Source organism: Crocuta crocuta, unplaced genomic scaffold (genome assembly GCF_008692635.1).
Source record: "Crocuta crocuta isolate KB4526 unplaced genomic scaffold, BGI_CrCroc_1.0 scaffold124, whole genome shotgun sequence".
NCBI classification, from domain to species: domain Eukaryota; kingdom Metazoa; phylum Chordata; class Mammalia; order Carnivora; family Hyaenidae; genus Crocuta; species Crocuta crocuta.
In genome coordinates, this window is record NW_027551573.1 from 9,107,553 (window position 1) to 9,118,469 (window position 10,917).

Genomic DNA, 10,917 nt, shown 5'->3' on the forward strand with positions numbered 1-10,917 from the left:
TCTAGGCTCCTATCAGGCTCACTCTCTCACTCTCTGTCCCCTTCCCTCTCTCTCATCTACTGACTGCTCCTTCCACTTGCCTCTTTAGGCCTCGGCTGGTAATGGCTCTTGTTATTTGTCCTAGGATACGGCACTGTCCTTTGTGGCTTCCCTATACCTTGCCCATCCTTTGTAAATACTCCCTTTACTCAATTCTCCTCCAATCACCCATCGTGAGCATGCCTTTTTTTTTTTTTTNATGCTGGGATCTTGCCTCTAATCACTGCTTCAGACAAAGAAAGGATGGAGTTGCTTCCAACTTGGCTGCTATCATTTGATTTCCCTGATATTCTTGGGACTATTCTATTTGCTATAGGTATACCTTAGCCTTAAATTGCATGATCTATTTGCTATAGGTATACCTTAGCCTTAAACTGCATTGAATGTACTAGGTTGGTATTTAGGAAAACATAATTCTTTAGGAGGACTAAAAGTAAGCTATTTAAATTCTTTTTTTTTAAATGTTTTATTTATTTCTAGGAGAGAGAGAGAGAGACAGCGTGAGCAGAGGAGGGCCAGAGAGAGGGAGTCACAGACTGAAACAGGCTCCAGTCTCTGAGCTGGCAGTCAGCACAGAGCCCGACGCGGGGCTCAAACCCACGAACCGCGAGATCATGACCTAAGCGAAAGTCGGACGCTTAACCAACTAAGCCACCCAGGCACCCCAAAAGTAAGCTATTTAAATTCTTTCCACACTAGCGTCTTTCTCACTTTCGGGTACAAGCGTGGCCTAGATCCATCTAGTCCACTGCCAGATCCACACTAGAACACTTGAGAGGTCACTGGACCACAACAGGATCAACACTACCCCTCTCCCTGGCCCATCTGCTGTTGACCTTCTCTGTTCTATTCCTAACCCTGATTTCTCCTGCCAACTGCAATTCTGAGAGCTGACAATGGCAAGCTTGGCTTCCCGATACATCCTTTTTATGTAAACTTATCAACTTCAAGAACATATCTGACTCTTTCCCCTGTGATACTAAGCTTCATTCTTGATAGCATTTTACCTTTGTTGTGAATAGCAAAGTTCTTCTAGTTGGTTTATTGTTAAGAAGTACAGAGACATGGAGTCTGATGGATGACATCTTTAGCCTTGGATTATAAAAAGGGGCTACCACTGTGCACTTGGCTAAAGGAAACACATTTTACCAGTGAATGGCTTTCATTTATCAAATTCTCAGCCAGCACAAAAAGCTACGGCTATGTAATAAGTACTATCCTACAACACTAGTCATTTCTGAAGACACAAAATGATGACTGGTAGCTTTAGAAATGTTTTCTAGAAACCAAATATAAGAACAGCTTTTTTACTGTGTACCTACAGAAACAGACGATGCATAGCCCTTTATTCATTTTTGCTCCCTTCTTGAACAGTCGTCTATAAGTTGGTGTCATTCTCTACTAGACCATGAGCTCTTTGAGGACAGAATCATGTTCTAATCCACATGTAAATCCATGCCATCTGGCATAATGAACGTTACACAATTGAATTAATCAATAATATATGGTGAGAGAGCTCACAATAGTGGGGAGGGATCCTCTCAGCCATAATAATTGGGCAAGTGAAATTGCTTTGTCACTGGCAGTACTAGAGACAGAGTCAGTGACTATTATCATGTACTATGGAAATTCCAAAAGAATGGATAAACTAGACCATGGATAAGAAAGTAGTCATCACACCAACAGTGTCATGGAGATTTTTTTAAAGTCATAACCATGCTACATAAGCAATAAATTATGAAGGATGAACATGTGAATAAAAACTTAATATTGTCATAAATTTTATGATAAAGATAATCAGACACATATTTAATGACATGCATAATTATTATTATGCAGCACTGTAATCAGACATTAATAATAAGCAGTCCACAGCAATGATTCTAAGAATCTTTACTTGTGTTCAACAAAGCCAACTGCTTGGCATTTTTCCCCCCTTCTTACTTTTTAATCCTCTGTACCTACTATAACTATCAGTGGTGAAGGGCTTCTGAGACATGAATAATTTAATCCTCAGTGCACAGATACTTAAACCCTTACTAAAGACCGTCACAAGCAGGTAAGGCTCTCTGCACTCCCTCTATCACCTAAAACACATGAAGGAGAAGCATACAGATGCTCTGCCCACAGGTACACTTCAGTGTATTCCAACCCTAATGGCTGGATCTCTGACTTTATGAAACAAAGAAACTAAAGAAAGCCTCTGTGACCCAAAGTGGCACACTGGAATTGCTGGGAAATAACAATGCCCACCCAGAGGCTCTCACCAGTGAACAGGAATTTGTGATAAGATCCTTAACCTTTAGCCCTCAGGGCAAGGGGCAGTAATGCTGACGTGCTCCCAGAGTTCCCCAATGGGGAACTGCTCACAGCACCAGATGACTTACGAATGCCCCCTTTGATGGTATTCCTTTCCTTGATTCACTTCTCCATTCTCTCAACAAAGCTTCATGGAATACTACATGGCAATGAGAAAGAATGAAATCTGGCCATGTGTAGCAACATGGATGGACCTTGAGGGTGTTATGCTGAGCGAAATAAGTCAGGCAGAGAAGNTATACCAGTTGCACCTGAATCCTTGTCTCCAGATTTGTTTCTGGGGGAACACAAAGTAAGATAGCGCTCCAATGATGGGGCTGCAAGTCAGATGTATTCCCTTCCTCTAAGGACTTCCCTACTCTACACAAACACACACACACGGGCGCACACACACATGCAACCAATCACTCCAGACTTCCTGGATACCAGCCATCTGCAGGTAGAAGAGCTGTGCTATAAGCTTGTGCTGTTCCCGAGGGCAGCTCTCACCATGTCATGAACCCAGGAAGATGAAAGAATGTGTGATTATTTCAAGGATGGAAAATGTTCTCTGGATTCCTGAAAGCTGGAAGTGGGTGGAGGACCAAAGTCCATCTGGCTCAAGCAAAGCAGGGAAAAGAGAGAGAGCATGAGCTGGGAGTCCCATGGCTTAGAAAAAGCTGCCCCGGGTGCTGATCTGCAACAATTATGCAGTCCACACACCGCTGGGCAATAAGTCTATGGTGGTCCTGATATCTAGACTGACTCCCAGCTCATTCTTCTCAGAGATAGTGCAGAGACTTTCAATCTGCAGTTAAAGAGTTAGACACAAGTAGCCTTGATGAAGTCATGAAAGCACATTTTTGCTAAAGTGTAAATGACTCATAGCTTCTTTTCTATTTATATGGTGGGGAGGTGCTATGAACATAAGGACACTAATGAACTAAAATGGGAAGGATGTCCCTGCCAAATAAACACCAGAGAAGGGTCAAGACAAAGCACCACTATGTAAAGAATTCAGCATGGGACTTGGTACTTATAGTAGCTACTAAAAGCAACATGTAAAATGTACAGTATGATATGGATGTTTAAGGCATTGAAAATAAACCATTTGCTGCAATGTCCTGAGTCCAGAGGGCTAAAATAAGAACATGAAAGGTAAGTGAGCTGGATATGTAAACGTGGTACTTTTCTCTTTGCTCTGGATATAGGGGCTTACCCTATTATTAAAAGTTGTTTAATTGTTGAGCTAGCTGCCATGAGGCCTAACATTTAGTTCCAATTATTAGATTAAATATCTGTTTTGAATGGTATTTGAATTACCAGTTTCTAGATTTTTCTTGTTGGTAAAGTCTCCTTTGTATTTTCTGAAGAGGCTAATTTTTTTTTAATTTTTTAATGTTTTATTTATTTTTGAGAGAGAGATACAGACAGCGTGATCAGGGGAGGGTCAGAGAGAGAGAGGGAGATACAGAATCTGAAGACAGGCTCCAGGCTCTCAGCTAGCTGTCAGCACAGAGCCCGATGTGGGGCTCGAACCCATGAACCGTGAGATCATGACCTGAGCCGAAGTCAGACACTTAACTGACTGAGCCACCCAGGCACCCCATGAAGAGGCTAAAATTGGTATACTGAATTATAGAACAGATGTGCCATTTTTCAAAGTATATTAAAACCATGGTTCATTGTAACATGGTGCCTGTGAAATAGACCTACCAAGAGTAAACTGGACTCGATTTGGGGAGGAAACACTGAGTGGAAGAGATAGGACTTTGTTTTAGGTACTTTTCATTATCAGCCCATTCTGGTTTAAATGTTCTGGTTTAAACTGATGCCATTCTCTTTCCCTCTACTTTGCTGAATGAATGGCTGATGATATTTCTAATTTACAGAGTTGGTTAACAAAAGAAAATCTAATTTGATAGCCAAAATCATATTAAGATTTATACACTAAGAATTTGTAAAATGTATAAACTAAATGCACATATGTGACTACACTAATTTTCTTAAAGTATGCTCGCCTATGCTTTTCTCTCAGGCACATTCTATCATGCTTAGGTGATGCATTTGAGAAAGCAAAACAAGAGTAAAACAAAAACATATCTTAAGCAAAATCTTACATATCTCAAATTCATTATTAACCAAGTTTTAAATTTTAATAAGTTCATTAAGTTAAAAGTTTAGATGCCTGGGTGTTTCTACCCCAAAACATGATCTTTGAGGGATTTCCATGTCTGTGTAATACAGTGATCACGTGACACTTTTCCAAAGCACTGATCTGAACACACCACATGAAGAAAGGTCATATTCTATCCTGTTCAAAACATCTAGGAAAATGAGCCTGGTATTTATAAGATGAGGCTCTCTGAGTGGTGTCACTGACATGTCAAGCCAATCAGCTTGCAGGTGTAAAAAGAACACTGGTAGGTACAAAGGTGGAAAGGGAAAGGGGGGAATAAAGGACTTCTTTTTAACTGATGAGAAAGAAACACACATATCTCGATGAAATGAGATTTTTTTTTAAATTGGAAACTTAAATCTTTGAAATGACAAGGAAATATAAATGATTCACAAATAAACTCACTAGGTCATCAAATGCTGTTCAATTCCCAATTGGCAAGAGCAGGGAGTACAATCTATACATTTAAGCCCTCTGGTTCACTTTGCAATTTGCTTCTCAGTAAAGTTGTCAATATCAGTTTTTATAAAAAGACATGTTGGTAAACTGTACATATCTATCTACAGGTGCCATGATGTAACCTGGTGCAGAGTAAACATTCTTTTTTTTTTAATTTTTTAAATGTTTTTTATTTATTTCTAGGAGAGAGAGAGAGAGACAGCGTGAGCAGGGGAGGGTCAGAGAGAGAGGGAGTGACAGACTCTGAAACAGGCTCCAGGCTCTGAGCTGGCAGTCAGCACAGATCCCGACGCGGGGCTCGAACCCACGAACTGCAAGATCATGACCCAAGCGAAAGTCGGACGCTTAACCGACTAAGCCACCCAGGCGCCCCAACATTCTTTATGGTTAAAACACTTGGATGGTAGGAAAATTAGAAAACTATATGCCCTGTTGTGAGGTTGTGACCAAGCTTAATGCATGTCCACTAAAGGTTAAAACCTGGATAATAAAAAGTAGTTGCAATACCAGTAACATTTCCCAAAATGTCAGATTGCAGAAGTATCACTTACATAATTGCTTGTAGTTTATTCCTTTGCTTTCCTCTTTTCTCCCTGCATCTTTGTGACAATTTTTTAAAATTGGAAATATAATTGTTGTCATGTGAACAGCTGTAGAAATGATTAAAAGGTATGGAAAAACATAACATGAATGCCAATAATCTGTTTCTAGCAGTAATATATATGGAATGCTATTTAGGAACAAAAGAGGAGAAAGAAGCACAAAGGGAGAAAGGTTTATCATCTTTGAAAATGTAAAAACTAAACTTCATTGCTTAATAGGAAAAAACAATTTCATATTTAAAGTCCAGGAGAGCTAAGTCCTAGCTGGAAACACTACCCCATACCACTGGAGTCACAAGGAGTGACTTGCCGCAGGGGAAATGTTGCAGGACAAAGTGCAGAATTTTGGAGCTGGGGGAGCAGAAAATAACCCACCTCTGCCAGATGAATGACGTTGGGCAAATCAGTCAGTCTCTTCCAGATTACATTTTGGCATCCAAAAATTTGATATAACTACCCAAAAGCCTCATTTTGAGGTGAACACATATTTCTCTGTGAAAGATTTGTTGGTTTTTTAATAAGAAGCACTGTGCAAATGTAGGCTATTGTTTTCTGTTGCCAATTTTTCAGATATACTACTTAATTCTATCCAACTATACAAACCAGCATGGGCTCCCAACAGTCTTTTCAATAGTTAAAGATTTATGAATAAAATGATTTTCCTAAAGGGATTAATCTTACACTTTCCTTAAACATGTAACCTTGAGCCCACCCTACAAAATAATGCTTTGACTATGGCACTGCACATAAAGACTATCCTAGTTTCTAAGATGTCAAAGATCATTCACAAAAGAGAACTACTCTTGAAAGAGATATATTTGTTTTAGAAAGAAAAGATTTCTACTGGTAATTATGAGTGATTTATTGATGAATGCAAATCATAGCCTATCCTCAGATGCGGTTTGCAAGGTTAAGGAAGAGGGGTAATGCTTTGATAGAATCAATGGATATTATGTCTATTTTAATACTGTTAAAGAAAAATTCTCTTTTAGGCATTTAAGAAAGCTGCATTAAAATAAGTCTGAGAATGGGAAAACACCAAAACTATACAGAAGGTAAAAATAACCATAATTGTAACCAAAGATAATAATAAATAACATACTCTACCAGTCACCCTTTATAAATACATCTTCTAAAGATGCACCCTATAAATATAATTTTGCACCTGCTTTCTTCCCATTGAGAGAGCACAAGCAGGGGAAGGGCAGAGAAAGAGAGAGGGAGACACAGAATCCAAAGCAGGTTTGAGGCTCTGAGCTGTCAGTGCAGAGCCCAATGCAGGGCTTGAACCCACAAACCGCAACATCATGCTCTGAGCCGAAGCTGGATGCTCAACTGACTGAGTCACTCAGGTGCCCCTCAAATAGACTTCTGTTTTTTCAAATAGACTTTTAAAGAGCAATTGTTTGGAAATTGTCTTAAGTACATGAAGACATATGTTGCAATTGAAATAATTGAGTGGCCAATGGAAATATCATGAAAAGCTCCCAATTTGTCTCATCTCATTGAATAGAAACAAATGTTCTCATTTCAAATGAGTGGAAATAACAGAACTGATTTAGGACTCTACTTATCTTCTGGTTAAAAAATGTAGTTCCATGCAGCAACAATATTATGGGAAACAAAAGAAAAAAAATAACTGTCTAAATTTGCACTAGGGTCATTTATTCAGACGACCAAAGCCCATCTATTTCCTAGCTCCGTGCTTCAGGCTTAAAATGGATCTCTCTGAAGCAATAACAGAATTTTTGCCAAGTGACTAGGATATAAACACCCTTTTGGTTGCACAGTGAGACATATGCTCTAAAGAAACGTGGTTCAAAATAGGCAAGTGGGTTTCTCTAGAATAAACGAGAGCCCTCGTAAGCAGCTTTGTCTTCAGAGCCTCATGTCTGCGCTTGCTTGGTAACTGTTTTCTCCACAGGTAATGGCAGCACACTGTTTTCATGATTCCTTACACTAATGAACTGCTATAAATTTGTTTTCCATATTCCAGAGAGCCCTAACTTCAGCCTTTAGGCAATGCTGAGGATGCACCCTATATTCTAGACTCACCTTTTGCAAGGTGTACTCTCAGCACTGTGGGCGATTTCCATGGGAGAATATTCTATTTACAGAACTACTGTCCCAGCATAATACACAAAATCATTTATGAAGATGCAAGATCTCTCAATTTTGTTTACACAAGCACAATGTCAGAGCCTCCCTTCTCTGTTCCCTAAGAGTCTGCAGAGGAGAGTACTCAGTTGTGAGCAGAGAAAGACATACAAAAAGTGTTCATGTAGTCACAGGAGTGGGAAGAAGGACACTCCTCCAAAAAGTTGTCCTGGAAGGTCAGACAGGCATTGGCAGAAAGAAGGGAGGGGAGGAAGGCAGGTCAAAGCAGAGAACGGTCTCTAGACTCCCTATTTTTTATCTCAAACACAGACATCAAATTCTTCTCTTGGCATGTTTTCAAATGGAGTATCTTTAAAACAAGGAATATTTAAAGAGCACATTAAATTTTATTTTTAAAACTTTTTATAGGGCTAAAAATAAGCAAACTACTCTCAATTGACAACAATGGGCCAATGCAACATAGTAAGTACCTTCACCTTACATTTACAAGCAATCAGATTCATCACCCCTGAAGTCCCTTGAGTTTAAAAATGGAAATGACAACATAAATTTATAACATTAATGATTTTCCAATTTAAACTCCGAGACAGAAATGAAAAAAAATTTAATGTTATTCAAAAAAATACCCAACTCCTGAGTTGGTAGTTCATATCTTATTAACGATCTCTCTCTCTCTCTCTCTCTCTCTCACACACACACACACACACACACCCTATAGTCTCATAACTGTGCACCAATGAGATGGGGACAGTTTAGTTTTACTATTATAGTGGTAAAATTCATAATGAAAACGTGGTGGCCACGAAATCAAATCTCTTCCCAGATATCTTCCATAGAGGGCAGGCAGTCTCCTCAACATTACTCATTCATGTATCCCTGATCCCCACAACAAATACCTGTCACATAGTGAGTGGTTAGTGCACATTAGTTGAACGAATAAATAAATACAGAAAATAGAAATATAGTGCATGATGTGTTTGTGAAGCAGTGCCAGTTGTGTGTGTACTGTTATTGGAGTATATAAATAGTCTTTGTTTTAAATGTGGGCATGAGGGGGCACCTGGGTGGCTCAGTTGGTTGAGCGTCTGACTTCAGATCATGATCTCACAGTTCATGAGTTCAAGCCTTGCAGTTATCAGCTCAGAGTCCAGTACTGATCCTCTGTCTGCCTCTCACTCTGCCCTCCCCAGCTCATTCTCTCTCTCTCTCAAAAATGAATAAACATTTAGAAAAATAAATTTGGGCATTGGGACATTACACGGAATGTATTTACCAAAATCAAAGACATTGTTGCCTGAACTTCTGTGTAGCAACAGAAGAAAAACCACTGGCAAAGGGCCAGGTAGGTGACTGGTCAACCTCAAGATGAGTCTGGAGCAAGCCTGGGGCAGTGGGGCTGGCACCTGGGGTTCTAAATTAGCACTCCTTCTACCTGGGCGCCTAGGCAGGAGAAGCACAGTAGCACTCATGGATTGTATAGCATGTGCCATGTTCAGGTTAATCCGTGGATTATCTCATTCCATCTTTAGGGTAGACGCTTATTCTGTTCCTACTTGTTTGATGAGAAAACTAAACACAGAATTATACAATTTATCAAAGGGCTACCTGCTGGAGTGGGGTTTTAGCTTTTGCATTCTGATTTTAGAGCCTACACAAGAACTACTGTGTTGCATGGATTGTCTCAGGGAACCTCTCCTTCCTGGGTCCCAATCTGTAAAATGCAGGCAGCTCACTTGATAAAAATTAAGGGTCAAGATACTCCAAGGGGAGGGGGGGGCAGGGCTGGGTAACTCAGTTGGTTGAGTGGCCTAACTCTTGATTTCGCCTCAGGTGATGATCGCAGGGTTGTAGGACTGAGCCCCGAGAAAGGCTCTGTACCAAGCGTGGAGCCTGATTAAAATTCTCTTTCTTCCCTCCTCCCCACCGGTCCCTCTCCCCCACTCATTCTCTCTCTCTTTCTAATAAAAAAAAGAAAGAAAGAAAAGAAAAAGACACTCCAGGGTAGGGTGTGGGCACAATGGGAGAAGAGAGTCAAAAGGTACAAACTTCCAGTTACAAAATAAATAAGTCCTAGGGATATAACGTATAGCACAGTGACTGTAGCTAATAATACTGTATTGTATGTTTGAAAGTTGCTAGGACAGTATATCTTAAAAGTTCTCATTACATGAAAAAAATGCATAACAATTTTTTGTTATAACGTCTATACGTTAATTAGACTCATTCTGGTGATTTCTCAATATGTGCATAAATATTGAATAATTACATTGTATACCTGAAACTAATATAACGCTATATGCCAATTATATCTGATTTAATAAAAAAGACACTCCAGGATGCCTGGGTGGCTCAGTTGGTTAAATGTCCAACTTTGGCTCAGGTCATGATCTTGTGGTCTGTGAGTTTGAGCCCCATGTTAGGCCCTGTGCTGGCAGCTCAGAGCCTGGAGCCTGCTTCAGATTCTGTGTTTCTCTCTCTCTGCCCCTCCCTGGTTCACCCTCTTTCTGTCTCTCAAAAATAAATAAACACTAAAAAATTAGGGGCTCCTGGGTGGCTCAGTTGGACTTGATTTGGGCTCAGGTCATGATCAGGTTTGTGGGTTCGAGCCCTGTGTCAGGTTCTGTGCTGATAGTGCAGAACCTGCTTGGAATTCTCTTTCCCTCTCTCTCTGCCCCTCTCCTGTTCTCTCTCTCTCTCAAAAATAAACTAAAAAAAAATTTTTTAACAATTTAAAAAAAGACACTCCAGGATAAAGACACAAAATTCTGATATTTATTTCTCTAAAAAGGCCATAGTGGTTTCACTGCAGTAATACCCTGTCATCTTGATATTGTTGGTGCATTAAACATTGGGATCAATTTCATAATAAGTTAGGATGGACTATTCCTGAAATTTTATAACATAATGACAAAACCATAGATAGATTTCAGTATATCTATAGTTACTTAAGAACAGTTATAGTATATAGTATGTTACTGCAACAACCAGATGAAATAGGAACTCAACCAACCTTTCTTCTGGATGATATTTTCATTAAATTTATTCTAACTTTTGTTGCCACTTATGAGTAGTTTATTTGCTAAAGGTTACTTTCTAATTGCTTTATGTTTCCTAAGTAGCCTTTATATTGTTTCGGTAAGGACCAAAAACAATACTGGGCATAGGTGTGAAATGGATAACTTTATCTATCTATCTATCTATCTATCTATCTATCTATCTATC